The sequence below is a fragment of the Staurois parvus genome, unplaced genomic scaffold (assembly GCF_062004578.1).
Source record: "Staurois parvus isolate SC_StPar_1 unplaced genomic scaffold, SC_StPar_1.0 ptg000004l, whole genome shotgun sequence".
Lineage (NCBI taxonomy): Eukaryota > Metazoa > Chordata > Amphibia > Anura > Ranidae > Staurois > Staurois parvus.
Genome location: NW_028317800.1, coordinates 3,394,343 through 3,408,903, shown reverse-complemented (window position 1 = coordinate 3,408,903; position 14,561 = coordinate 3,394,343). Strand labels below are relative to the sequence as shown.

The 14,561-nt window shown below is 42.0% G+C and overlaps 12 pseudogenes; all 12 read right to left on the bottom strand.

Moving 5' to 3' along the window:
• Positions 1 to 1,018: 1,018 nt before the first annotated feature.
• On the bottom strand, positions 1,019 to 1,147 carry LOC149474576 (5S ribosomal RNA; annotated as a pseudogene).
• Positions 1,148 to 2,222: 1,075 nt separating this feature from the next.
• LOC149474575 (5S ribosomal RNA) lies at positions 2,223 to 2,341 on the bottom strand (annotated as a pseudogene).
• Positions 2,342 to 3,417: 1,076 nt separating this feature from the next.
• Positions 3,418 to 3,536, bottom strand: LOC149474574 (5S ribosomal RNA; annotated as a pseudogene).
• Positions 3,537 to 4,611: 1,075 nt separating this feature from the next.
• On the bottom strand, positions 4,612 to 4,730 carry LOC149474573 (5S ribosomal RNA; annotated as a pseudogene).
• A 1,074-nt stretch (positions 4,731 to 5,804) lies between these two features.
• On the bottom strand, positions 5,805 to 5,923 carry LOC149474572 (5S ribosomal RNA; annotated as a pseudogene).
• Positions 5,924 to 6,998: 1,075 nt separating this feature from the next.
• LOC149474571 (5S ribosomal RNA) lies at positions 6,999 to 7,117 on the bottom strand (annotated as a pseudogene).
• Positions 7,118 to 8,192: 1,075 nt separating this feature from the next.
• Positions 8,193 to 8,311, bottom strand: LOC149474570 (5S ribosomal RNA; annotated as a pseudogene).
• Positions 8,312 to 9,386: 1,075 nt separating this feature from the next.
• On the bottom strand, positions 9,387 to 9,505 carry LOC149474569 (5S ribosomal RNA; annotated as a pseudogene).
• Positions 9,506 to 10,580: 1,075 nt separating this feature from the next.
• Positions 10,581 to 10,699, bottom strand: LOC149474568 (5S ribosomal RNA; annotated as a pseudogene).
• Positions 10,700 to 11,771: 1,072 nt separating this feature from the next.
• On the bottom strand, positions 11,772 to 11,890 carry LOC149474567 (5S ribosomal RNA; annotated as a pseudogene).
• Positions 11,891 to 12,964: 1,074 nt separating this feature from the next.
• On the bottom strand, positions 12,965 to 13,083 carry LOC149474566 (5S ribosomal RNA; annotated as a pseudogene).
• Positions 13,084 to 14,155: 1,072 nt separating this feature from the next.
• On the bottom strand, positions 14,156 to 14,274 carry LOC149474565 (5S ribosomal RNA; annotated as a pseudogene).
• Positions 14,275 to 14,561: the final 287 nt, after the last annotated feature.

The following is a 14,561-nucleotide window of genomic DNA, read 5'->3' as shown; positions in this document are numbered from 1 at the left end:
AGACATTACATAAATACTCGGTGTACTATCAAAGACACTTCTGGGCAATTATGATGAAATCCCTTTATTATGGCCATCACACATTGAGCTATAATAGAAACATCTTACATTTAATAGAAATAAAAAATATTTGATTTCAAGGATTAATAAACTCTAAACAACCTCCTAAACTGGTGTATTCAGGTAAGAAGACCCTGTTTTCTGTCAAACGTAAAAGGGTAAACCTCATAATTAAAAAAGAAAAAGCCTACAGCACCTGCTAATCCAAGGAAGGCAACCCATCCAAGTATTAACCAGGCCCAACCCTGCAAAGCTTCCGAGGTCAAATCAGATCGGGCGCATTTGGGGTGGTGTGGCCGTAGGCACCTTCTTCTCCATTTCACAGTTGTGCAATTCAACCTGGCCAAGAGCAGTGAAAAGACATAGTGGAATTACATAACTGCTCGGTGCACTATCATAAAAACTTCTAGGCAATTATGATGAAATCCCTTCTTTATGTCCGTCACACATTTAGCTGGAATATTAACATCTTACATTTACCATACATTAAAAAGGGGCATTTGTATCCACGCCTTAAACTACTCTTAAAAATTCCGAAACTGGTGCTTTCAGGAAAGAAGGCCCAGTTGTCGGTCCTCTGTAAGAGGGTATACCTTCATTATTTATTTATTTCAGGTACTTATATAGCGCCGTCAATTTACGCAGCGCTTTATATTGTACATTCACATCAGTCCCTAACCCTCAAGGGACGTACAATCTAAAGTTCCTAAATCACATTCATATATACACATACTAGGGACAATTTAGACAGGAGCCAATTAACCTACCAGCATGTCTTTGGAGTGTGGGAGGAAACCGGAGTACCCGGAGGAAAACCACGCAGTCACAGGGAGAACATGCAAACTCCAGGCAGGTGGTGGCATGGCTGGGCTTCGACCCAACGAACCAGGAACTGCCAGGCCAACGTGCTACCCATATAGCCACTGTGCTGCCCGAATATTTATAATCTAAGAAAAGAAGCCTACAGCACCTGGTATTCCCAGGCGTTGACCAATCCAAGTACTAACCAGGCCTAACCCTGCTCAGCTTTTGAGATCAGATGAGATCAGATGAGATCAGGAGCATTCAGGGTAGTGTGGCCGTAGGCTACATCTTCTCCATTGTACAGTTGTGCAATACAACCAGACTAAAAGCAGGGAAGAGACATTACATAATTACTCGGTGTACTATCAAAGACACTTCTGGGCAATTATGATGAAATCCCTTTATTATGGCCATCAAACATTGAGCTATAATAGAAACATCTTACATTTAATAGAAATAAAAAATGATATTTGATTTCAAGCATTAATAAACTCTAAACAACCTCCTAAACTGGTGTATTCAGGTAAGAAGACCCTGTTTTCTGTCAACCGTAAAAGGGTAAACCTCATAATTAAAAAAGAAAAAGCCTACAGCACCTGCTAATCCAAGGAAGGCAACCCATCCAAGTATTAACCAGGCCCAACCCTGCAAAGCTTCCGAGGTCAAATCAGATCGGGCGCATTCGGGGTGGTGTGGCCGTAGGCACCTTCTTCTCCATTTCACACTTGTGCAATTCAACATGGCCAAGAGCAGTGAAAAGACATAGTGGAATTACATAACTGCTCGGTGCACTATCATAAAAACTTCTAGGCAATTATGATGAAATCCCTTCTTTATGTCCGTCACACATTTAGCTGTAATATTAACATCTTACATTTACCATACATTAAAAAGGGGCATTTGTATCCACACCTTAAACTACTCTTAAAAATTCCGAAACTGGTGCTTTCAGGACAGAAGGCCCAGTTGTCGGTCCTCTGTAAGAGGGTATACCTTAATTATTTATTTATTTCAGGTACTTATATAGCGCCGTCTATTTACGCAGCGCTTTATATTGTACATTCACATCAGTCCCTAACCCTCAAGGGACGTACAATCTAAAGTTCCTAACTCACATTCATATATACACATACTAGGGACAATTTAGACAGGAGCCAATTAACCTACCAGCATGTCTTTGGAGTGTGGGAGGAAACCGGAGTACCCGGAGGAAAACCACGCAGTCACAGGGAGAACATGCAAACTCCAGGCAGGTGGTGGCATGGCTGGGCTTCGACCCAACGAACCAGGAACTGCCAGGCCAACGTGCTACCCATATAGCCACTGTGCTGCCCGAATATTTATAATCTAAGAAAAGAAGCCTACAGCACCTGGTATTCCCAGGCGTTGACCAATCCAAGTATTAACCAGGCCTAACCCTGCTCAGCTTTTGAGATCAGATGAGATCAGGAGCATCCAGGGTAGTGTGGCCGTAGGCTACATCTTCTCCATTGTACAGTTGTGCAATACAACCAGACTAAAAGCAGTGAAGAGACATTACATAATTACTCGGTGTACTATCAAAGACACTTCTGGGCAATTATGATAAAATCCCTTTATTATGGCCATCAAACATTGAGCTATAATAGAAACATCTTACATTTAATAGAAATAAAAAATGATATTTGATTTCAAGGATTAATAAACTCTAAACAACCTCCTAAACTGGTGTATTCAGGTAAGAAGACCCTGTTTTCTGTCAACCGTAAAAGGGTAAACCTCATAATTAAAAAAAAAAAAAGCCTACAGCACCTGCTAATCCAAGGAAGGCAACCCATCCAAGTATTAACCAGGCCCAACCCTGCAAAGCTTCCGAGGTCAAATCAGATCGGGCGCATTCGGGGTGGTGTGGCCGTAGGCACCTTCTTCTCCATTTCACAGTTGTGCAATTCAACCTGGCCAAGAGCAGTGAAAAGACATAGTGGAATTACATAACTGCTCGGTGCACTATCATAAAAACTTCTAGGCAATTATGATGAAATCCCTTCCTTATGTCCGTCACACATTTAGCTGGAATATTAACATCTTACATTTACCATACATTAAAAAGGGGCATTTGTATCCACACCTTAAACTACTCTTAAAAATTCCGAAACTGGTGCTTTCAGGACAGAAGGCCCAGTTGTCGGTCCTCTGTAAGACGGTATACCTTCATTATTTATTTATTTCAGGTACTTATATAGCGCCGTCAATTTACGCAGCGCTTTATATTGTACATTCACATCAGTCTCTAACCCTCAAGGGACGTACAATCTAAAGTTCCTAACTCACATTCATATATACACATACTAGGGACAATTTAGACAGGAGCCAATTAACCTACCAGCATGTCTTTGGAGTGTGGGAGGAAACCGGAGTACCCGGAGGAAAACCACGCAGTCACAGGGAGAACATGCAAACTCCAGGCAGGTGGTGGCATGGCTGGGCTTCGACCCAACGAACCTAGTACTGCCAGGCCAACGTGCTAAGCATTTAGCCACTGTGCTGCCCGAATATTTATAATCTAAGAAAAGAAGCCTACAGCACCTGGTATTCCCAGGCGTTGACCAATCCAAGTACTAACCAGGCCTAACCCTGCTCAGCTTTTGAGATCAGATGAGATCAGGAGCATTCAGGGTAGTGTGGCCGTAGGCTACATCTTCTCCATTGTACAGTTGTGCAATACAACCAGACTAAAAGCAGGGAAGAGACATTACATAATTACTCGGTGTACTATCAAAGACACTTCTGGGCAATTATGATGAAATCCCTTTATTATGGCCATCAAACATTGAGCTATAATAGAAACATCTTACATTTAATAGAAATAAAAAATGATATTTGATTTCAAGCATTAATAAACTCTAAACAACCTCCTAAACTGGTGTATTCAGGTAAGAAGACCCTGTTTTCTGTCAACCGTAAAAGGGTAAACCTCATAATTAAAAAAGAAAAAGCCTACAGCACCTGCTAATCCAAGGAAGGCAACCCATCCAAGTATTAACCAGGCCCAACCCTGCAAAGCTTCCGAGGTCAAATCAGATCGGGCGCATTCGGGGTGGTGTGGCCGTAGGCACCTTCTTCTCCATTTCACACTTGTGCAATTCAACCTGGCCAAGAGCAGTGAAAAGACATAGTGGAATTACATAACTGCTCGGTGCACTATCATAAAAACTTCTAGGCAATTATGATGAAATCCCTTCTTTATGTCCGTCACACATTTAGCTGGAATATTAACATCTTACATTTACCATACATTAAAAAGGGGCATTTGTATCCACGCCTTAAACTACTCTTAAAAATTCCGAAACTGGTGCTTTCAGGAAAGAAGGCCCAGTTGTCGGTCCTCTGTAAGAGGGTATACCTTCATTATTTATTTATTTCAGGTACTTATATAGCGCCGTCAATTTACGCAGCGCTTTATATTGTACATTCACATCAGTCCCCAACCCTCAAGGGACGTACAATCTAAAGTTCCTAACTCACATTCAAATATACACATACTAGGGACAATTTAGACAGGAGCCAATTAACCTACCAGCATGTCTTTGGAGTGTGGGAGGAAACCGGAGTACCCGGAAGAAAACCACGCAGTCACAGGGAGAACATGCAAACTCCAGGCAGGTGGTGGCATGGCTGGGCTTCGACCCAACGAACCTAGTACTGCCAGGCCAACGTGCTAACCATTTAGCCACTGTGCTGCCCGAATATTTATAATCTAAGAAAAGAAGCCTACAGCACCTGGTATTCCCAGGCGTTGACCAATCCAAGTACTAACCAGGCCTAACCCTGCTCAGCTTTTGAGATCAGATGAGATCAGGAGCATTCAGGGTAGTGTGGCCGTAGGCTACATCTTCTCCATTGTACAGTTGTGCAATACAACCAGACTAAAAGCAGTGAAGAGACATTACATAATTACTCGGTGTACTATCAAGACACTTCTGGGCAATTATGATGAAATCCCTTTATTATGGCCATCACACATTGAGCTATAATAGAAACATCTTACATTTAATAGAAATAAAAAATTATATTTGATTTCAAGCATTAATAAACTCTAAACAACCTCCTAAACTGGTGTATTCAGGTAAGAAGACCCTGTTTTCTGTCAAACGTAAAAGGGTAAACCTCATAATTAAAAAAGAAAAAGCCTACAGCACCTGCTAATCCAAGGAAGGCAACCCATCCAAATATTAACCAGGCCCAACCCTGCAAAGCTTCCGAGGTCAAATCAGATCAGGCGCATTCGGGGTGGTGTGGCCGTAGGCACCTTCTTCTCCATTTCACAGTTGTGCAATTCAACCTGGCCAAGAGCAGTGAAAAGACATAGTGGAATTACATAACTGCTCGGTGCACTATCATAAAAACTTCTAGGCAATTATGATGAAATCCCTTCTTTATGTCCGTCACACATTTAGCTGGAATATTAACATCTTACATTTACCATACATTAAAAAGGGGCATTTGTATCCACACCTTAAACTACTCTTAAAAATTCCGAAACTGGTGCTTTCAGGAAAGAAGGCCCAGTTGTCGGTCCTCTGTAAGAGGGTATACCTTCATTATTTATTTATTTCAGGTACTTATATAACGCCGTCAATTTACGCAGCGCTTTATATTGTACATTCACATCAGTCCCTAACCCTCAAGGGACGTACAATCTAAAGTTCCTAACTCACATTCATATATACACATACTAAGGACAATTTAGACAGGAGCCAATTAACCTACCAGCATGTCTTTGGAGTGTGGGAGGAAACCGGAGTACCCGGAGGAAAACCACGCAGTCACAGGGAGAACATGCAAACTCCAGGCAGGTGGTGGCATGGCTGGGCTTCGACCCAACGAACCTAGTACTGCCAGGCCAACGTGCTAACCATTTAGCCACTGTGCTGCCCGAATATTTATAATCTAAGAAAAGAAGCCTACAGCACCTGGTATTCCCAGGCGTTGACCAATCCAAGTACTAACCAGGCCTAACCCTGCTCAGCTTTTGAGATCAGATGAGATCAGGAGCATTCAGGGTAGTGTGGCCGTAGGCTACATCTTCTCCATTGTACAGTTGTGCAATACAACCAGACTAAAAGCAGTGAAGAGACATTACATAATTACTCGGTGTACTATCAAAGACACTTCTGGGCAATTATGATGAAATCCCTTTATTATGGCCATCAAACATTGAGCTATAATAGAAACATCTTACATTTAATAGAAATAAAAAATTATATTTGATATCAAGGATTAATAAACTCTAAACAACCTCCTAAACTGGTGTATTCAGGTAAGAAGACCCTGTTTTCTGTCAACCGTAAAAGGGTAAACCTCATAATTAAAAAAGAAAAAGCCTACAGCACCTGCTAATCCAAGGAAGGCAACCCATCCAAGTATTAACCAGGCCCAACCCTGCAAAGCTTCCGAGGTCAAATCAGATCGGGGGCATTCGGGGTGGTGTAGCCATAGGCATCTAATCCTCCATTTCACAGTTGTGCAATTCAACCTGGCCAAGAGCAGTGAAAAGACATAGTGGAATTACATAACTGCTCGGTGCACTATCATAAAAACTTCTAGGCAATTATGATGAAATCCCTTCTTTATGTCCGTCACACATTTAGCTGGAATATTAACATCTTACATTTACCATACATTAAAAAGGGGCATTTGAATCCACGCCTTAAACTACTCTTAAAAATTCCGAAACTGGTGCTTTCAGGAAAGAAGGCCCAGTTGTCGGTCCTCTGTAAGAGGGTATACCTTCATTATTTATTTATTTCAGGTACTTATATAGCGCCGTCAATTTACGCAGCGCTTTATATTGTACATTCACATCAGTCCCTAACCCTCAAGGGACGTACAATCTAAAGTTCCTAACTCACATTCATATATACACATACTAGGGACAATTTAGACAGGAGCCAATTAACCTACCAGCATGTCTTTGGAGTGTGGGAGGAAACCGGAGTACCCGGAGGAAAACCACGCAGTCACAGGGAGAACATGCAAACTCCAGGCAGGTGGTGGCATGGCTGGGCTTCGACCCAACGAACCTAGTACTGCCAGGCCAACGTGCTAAGCATTTAGCCACTGTGCTGCCCGAATATTTATAATCTAAGAAAAGAAGCCTACAGCACCTGGTATTCCCAGGCGTTGACCAATCCAAGTACTAACCAGGCCTAACCCTGCTCAGCTTTTGAGATCAGATGAGATCAGGAGCATTCAGGGTAGTGTGGCCGTAGGCTACATCTTCTCCATTGTACAGTTGTGCAATACAACCAGACTAAAAGCAGTGAAGAGACATTACATAATTACTCGGTGTACTATCAAAGACACTTCTGGGCAATTATGATGAAATCCCTTTATTATGGCCATCAAACATTGAGCTATAATAGAAACATCTTACATTTAATATAAGTAAAAAATTATATTTGATTTCAAGGATTAATAAACTCTAAACAACCTCCTAAACTGGTGTATTCAGGTAAGAAGACCCTGTTTTCTGTCAACCGTAAAAGGGTAAACCTCATAATTAAAAAAGAAAAAGCCTACAGCACCTGCTAATCCAAGGAAGGCAACCCATCCAAGTATTAACCAGGCCCAACCCTGCAAAGCTTCCGAGGTCAAATCAGATCGGGCGCATTCGGGGTGGTGTGGCCGTAGGCACCTTCTTCTCCATTTCACACTTGTGCAATTCAACCTGGCCAAGAGCAGTGAAAAGACATAGTGGAATTACATAACTGCTCGGTGCACTATCATAAAAACTTCTAGGCAATTATGATGAAATCCCTTCTTTATGTCCGTCACACATTTAGCTGGAATATTAACATCTTACATTTACCATACATTAAAAAGGGGCATTTGTATCCACGCCTTAAACTACTCTTCAAAATTCCGAAACTGGTGCTTTCAGGAAAGAAGGCCCAGTTGTCGGTCCTCTGTAAGAGGGTATACCTTCATTATTTATTTATTTCAGGTACTTATATAGCGCCGTCAATTTACGCAGCGCTTTATATTGTACATTCACATCAGTCCCTAACCCTCAAGGGACGTACAATCTAAAGTTCCTAACTCACATTCAAATATACACATACTAGGGACAATTTAGACAGGAGCCAATTAACCTACCAGCATGTCTTTGGAGTGTGGGAGGAAACCGGAGTACCCGGAGGAAAACCACGCAGTCACAGGGAGAACATGCAAACTCCAGGCAGGTGGTGGCATGGCTGGGCTTGGACCCAACGAACCTAGTACTGTCAGGCCAACGTGCTAACCATTTAGCCACTGTGCTGCCCGAATATTTATAATCTAAGAAAAGAAGCCTACAGCACCTGGTATTCCCAGGCGTTGACCAATCCAAGTACTAACCAGGCCTAACCCTGCTCAGCTTTTGAGATCAGATGAGATCAGGAGCATTTAGGGTAGTGTGGCCGTAGGCTACATCTTCTCCATTGTACAGTTGTGCAATACAACCAGACTAAAAGCAGTGAAGAGACATTACATAATTACTCGGTGTACTATCAAAGACACTTCTGGGCAATTATGATGAAATCCCTTTATTATGGCCATCAAACATTGAGCTATAATAGAAACATCTTACATTTAATAGAAATAAAAAATGATATTTGATTTCAAGCATTAATAAACTCTAAACAACCTCCTAAACTGGTGTATTCAGGTAAGAAGACCCTGTTTTCTGTCAACCGTAAAAGGGTAAACCTCATAATTAAAAAAGAAAAAGCCTACAGCACCTGCTAATCCAAGGAAGGCAACCCATCCAAGTATTAACCAGGCCCAACCCTGCAAAGCTTCCGAGGTCAAATCAGATCGGGCGCATTCGGGGTGGTGTGGCCGTAGGCACCTTCTTCTCCATTTCACACTTGTGCAATTCAACCTGGCCAAGAGCAGTGAAAAGACATAGTGGAATTACATAACTGCTCGGTGCACTATCATAAAAACTTCTAGGCAATTATGATGAAATCCCTTCTTTATGTCCGTCACACATTTAGCTGGAATATTAACATCTTACATTTACCATACATTAAAAAGGGGCATTTGTATCCACGCCTTAAACTACTCTTCAAAATTCCGAAACTGGTGCTTTCAGGAAAGAAGGCCCAGTTGTCGGTCCTCTGTAAGAGGGTATACCTTCATTATTTATTTATTTCAGGTACTTATATAGCGCCGTCAATTTACGCAGCGCTTTATATTGTACATTCACATCAGTCCCTAACCCTCAAGGGACGTACAATCTAAAGTTCCTAACTCACATTCAAATATACACATACTAGGGACAATTTAGACAGGAGCCAATTAACCTACCAGCATGTCTTTGGAGTGTGGGAGGAAACCGGAGTACCCGGAGGAAAACCACGCAGTCACAGGGAGAACATGCAAACTCCAGGCAGGTGGTGGCATGGCTGGGCTTCGACACAACGAACCAGGAACTGCCAGGCCAACGTGCTACCCATATAGCCACTGTGCTGCCCGAATATTTATAATCTAAGAAAAGAAGCCTACAGCACCTGGTATTCCCAGGCGTTGACCAATCCAAGTACTAACCAGGCCTAACCCTGCTCAGCTTTTGAGATCAGATGAGATCAGGAGCATTCAGGGTAGTGTGGCCGTAGGCTACATCTTCTCCATTGTACAGTTGTGCAATACAACCAGACTAAAAGCAGGGAAGAGACATTACATAATTACTCGGTGTACTATCAAAGACACTTCTGGGCAATTATGATGAAATCCCTTTATTATGGCCATCAAACATTGAGCTATAATAGAAACATCTTACATTTAATAGAAATAAAAAATGATATTTGATTTCATGGATTAATAAACTCTAAACAACCTCCTAAACTGGTGTATTCAGGTAAGAAGACCCTGTTTTCTGTCAACCGTAAAAGGGTAAACCTCATAATTAAAAAAGAAAAAGCCTACAGCACCTGCTAATCCAAGGAAGGCAACCCATCCAAGTATTAACCAGGCCCAACCCTGCAAAGCTTCCGAGGTCAAATCAGATCGGGCGCATTCGGGTTGGTGTGGCCGTAGGCACCTTCTTCTCCATTTCACAGTTGTGCAATTCAACCTGGCCAAGAGCAGTGAAAAGACATAGTGGAATTACATAACTGCTCGGTGCACTATCATAAAAACTTCTAGGCAATTATGATGAAATCCCTTCTTTATGTCCGTCACACATTTAGCTGGAATATTAACATCTTACATTTACCATACATTAAAAAGGGGCATTTGTATCCACGCCTTAAACTACTCTTAAAAATTCCGAAACTGGTGCTTTCAGGAAAGAAGGCCCAGTTGTCGGTCCTCTGTAAGAGGGTATACCTTCATTATTTATTTATTTCAGGTACTTATATAGCGCCGTCAATTTACGCAGCGCTTTATATTGTACATTCACATCAGTCCCTAACCCTCAAGGGACGTACAATCTAAAGTTCCTAACTCACATTCAAATATACACATACTAGGGACAATTTAGACAGGAGCCAATTAACCTACCAGCATGTCTATGGAGTTTGGGAGGAAACCGGAGTACCCGGAGGAAAACCACGCAGTCACAGGGAGAACATGCAAACTCCAGGCAGGTGGTGGCATGGCTGGGCTTCGACCCAACGAACCTAGTACTGCCAGGCCAACGTGCTAACCATTTAGCCACTGTGCTGCCCGAATATTTATAATCTAAGAAAAGAAGCCTACAGCACCTGGTATTCCCAGGCGTTGACCAATCCAAGTACTAACCAGGCCTAACCCTGCTCAGCTTTTGAGATCAGATGAGATCAGGAGCATTCAGGGTAGGGTGGCCGTAGGCTACATCTTCTCCATTGTACAGTTGTGCAATACAACCAGACTAAAAGCAGAGAAGAGACATTACATAATTACTCGGTGTACTATCAAAGACACTTCTGGGCAATTATGATGAAATCCCTTTATTATGGCCATCAAACATTGAGCTATAATAGAAACATCTTACATTTAATAGAAATAAAAAATATTTGATTTCAAGGATTAATAAACTCTAAACAACCTCCTAAACTGGTGTATTCAGGTAAGAAGACCCTGTTTTCTGTCAACCGTAAAAGGGTAAACCTCATAATTAAAAAAGAAAAAGCCTACAGCACCTGCTAATCCAAGGAAGGCAACCCATCCAAGTATTAACCAGGCCCAACCCTGCAAAGCTTCCGAGGTCAAATCAGATCGGGCGCATTCGGGGTGGTGTGGCCGTAGGCACCTTCTTCTCCATTTCACACTTGTGCAATTCAACCTGGCCAAGAGCAGTGAAAAGACATAGTGGAATTACATAACTGCTCGGTGCACTATCATAAAAACTTCTAGGCAATTATGATGAAATCCCTTCTTTATGTCCGTCACACATTTAGCTGGAATATTAACATCTTACATTTACCATACATTAAAAAGGGGCATTTGTATCCACGCCTTAAACTACTCTTAAAAATTCCGAAACTGGTGCTTTCAGGAAAGAAGGCCCAGTTGTCGGTCCTCTGTAAGAGGGTATACCTTCATTATTTATTTATTTCAGGTACTTATATAGCGCCGTCAATTTACGCAGCGCTTTATATTGTACATTCACATCAGTCCCTAACCCTCAAGGGACGTACAATCTAAAGTTCCTAACTCACATTCATATATACACATACTAGGGACAATTTAGACAGGAGCCAATTAACCTACCAGCATGTCTTTGGAGTGTGTGAGGAAACCGGAGTACCCGGAGGAAAACCACGCAGTCACAGGGAGAACATGCAAACTCCAGGCAGGTGGTGGCATGGCTGGGCTTCGACCCAACGAACCAGGAACTGCCAGGCCAACGTGCTACCCATATAGCCACTGTGCTGCCCGAATATTTATAATCTAAGAAAAGAAGCCTACAGCACCTGGTATTCCCAGGCGTTGACCAATCCAAGTACTAACGAGGCCTAACCCTGCTCAGCTTTTGAGATCAGATGAGATCAGGAGCATTCAGGGTAGTGTGGCCGTAGGCTACATCTTCTCCATTGTACAGTTGTGCAATACAACCAGACTAAAAGCAGTGAAGAGACATTACATAATTACTCGGTGTACTATCAAGACACTTCTGGGCAATTATGATGAAATCCCTTTATTATGGCCATCAAACATTGAGCTATAATAGAAACATCTTACATTTAATAGAAATAAAAAATGATATTTGATTTCAAGGATTAATAAACTCTAAACAACCTCCTAAACTGGTGTATTCAGGTAAGAAGACCCTGTTTTCTGTCAAACGTAAAAGGGTAAACCTCATAATTAAAAAAGAAAAAGCCTACAGCACCTGCTAATCCAAGGAAGGCAACCCATCCAAGTATTAACCAGGCCCAACCCTGCAAAGCTTCCGAGGTCAAATCAAATCGGGCGCATTTGGGGTGGTGTGGCCGTAGGCACCTTCTTCTCCATTTCACACTTGTGCAATTCAACCTGGCCAAGAGCAGTGAAAAGACATAGTGGAATTACATAACTGCTCGGTGCACTATCATAAAAACTTCTAGGCAATTATGATGAAATCCCTTCTTTATGTCCGTCACACATTTAGCTGGAATATTAACATCTTACATTTACCATACATTAAAAAGGGGCATTTGTATCCACACCTTAAACTACTCTTAAAAATTCCGAAACTGGTGCTTTCAGGACAGAAGGCCCAGTTGTTGGTCCTCTGTAAGAGGGTATACCTTCATTATTTATTTATTTCAGGTACTTATATAACGCCGTCAATTTACGCAGCGCTTTATATTGTACATTCACATCAGTCCCTAACCCTCAAGGGACGTACAATCTAAAGTTCCTAACTCACATTCAAATATACACATACTAGGGACAATTTAGACAGGAGCCAATTAACCTACCAGCATGTCTTTGGAGTGTGGGAGGAAACCGGAGTACCCGAAGGAAAACCACGCAGTCACAGGGAGAACATGCAAACTCCAGGCAGGTGGTGGCATGGCTGGGCTTCGACCCAACGAACCTAGTACTGCCAGGCCAACGTGCTAACCATTTAGCCACTGTGCTGCCCGAATATTTATAATCTAAGAAAAGAAGCCTACAGCACCTGGTATTCCCAGGCGTTGACCAATCCAAGTACTAACCAGGCCTAACCCTGCTCAGCTTTTGAGATCAGATGAGATCAGGAGCATTCAGGGTAGGGTGGCCGTAGGCTACATCTTCTCCATTGTACAGTTGTGCAATACAACCAGACTAAAAGCAGAGAAGAGACATTACATAATTACTCGGTGTACTATCAAAGACACTTCTGGGCAATTATGATGAAATCCCTTTATTATGGCCATCAAACATTGAGCTATAATAGAAACATCTTACATTTAATAGAAATAAAAAATATTTGATTTCAAGGATTAATAAACTCTAAACAACCTCCTAAACTGGTGTATTCAGGTAAGAAGACCCTGTTTTCTGTCAACCGTAAAAGGGTAAACCTCATAATTAAAAAAGAAAAAGCCTACAGCACCTGCTAATCCAAGGAAGGCAACCCATCCAAGTATTAACCAGGCCCAACCCTGCAAAGCTTCCGAGGTCAAATCAGATCGGGCGCATTCGGGGTGGTGTGGCCGTAGGCACCTTCTTCTCCATTTCACACTTGTGCAATTCAACCTGGCCAAGAGCAGTGAAAAGACATAGTGGAATTACATAACTGCTCGGTGCACTATCATAAAAACTTCTAGGCAATTATGATGAAATCCCTTCTTTATGTCCGTCACACATTTAGCTGGAATATTAACATCTTACATTTACCATACATTAAAAAGGGGCATTTGTATCCACGCCTTAAACTACTCTTAAAAATTCCGAAACTGGTGCTTTCAGGAAAGAAGGCCCAGTTGTCGGTCCTCTGTAAGAGGGTATACCTTCATTATTTATTTATTTCAGGTACTTATATAGCGCCGTCAATTTACGCAGCGCTTTATATTGTACATTCACATCAGTCCCTAACCCTCAAGGGACGTACAATCTAAAGTTCCTAACTCACATTCATATATACACATACTAGGGACAATTTAGACAGGAGCCAATTAACCTACCAGCATGTCTTTGGAGTGTGTGAGGAAACCGGAGTACCCGGAGGAAAACCACGCAGTCACAGGGAGAACATGCAAACTCCAGGCAGGTGGTGGCATGGCTGGGCTTCGACCCAACGAACCAGGAACTGCCAGGCCAACGTGCTACCCATATAGCCACTGTGCTGCCCGAATATTTATAATCTAAGAAAAGAAGCCTACAGCACCTGGTATTCCCAGGCGTTGACCAATCCAAGTACTAACCAGGCCTAACCCTGCTCAGCTTTTGAGATCAGATGAGATCAGGAGCATTCAGGGTAGTGTGGCCGTAGGCTACATCTTCTCCATTGTACAGTTGTGCAATACAACCAGACTAAAAGCAGTGAAGAGACATTACATAATTACTCGGTGTACTATCAAGACACTTCTGGGCAATTATGATGAAATCCCTTTATTATGGCCATCAAACATTGAGCTATAATAGAAACATCTTACATTTAATAGAAATAAAAAATGATATTTGATTTCAAGGATTAATAAACTCTAAACAACCTCCTAAACTGGTGTATTCAGGTAAGAAGACCCTGTTTTCTGTCAAACGTAAAAGGGTAAACCTCATAA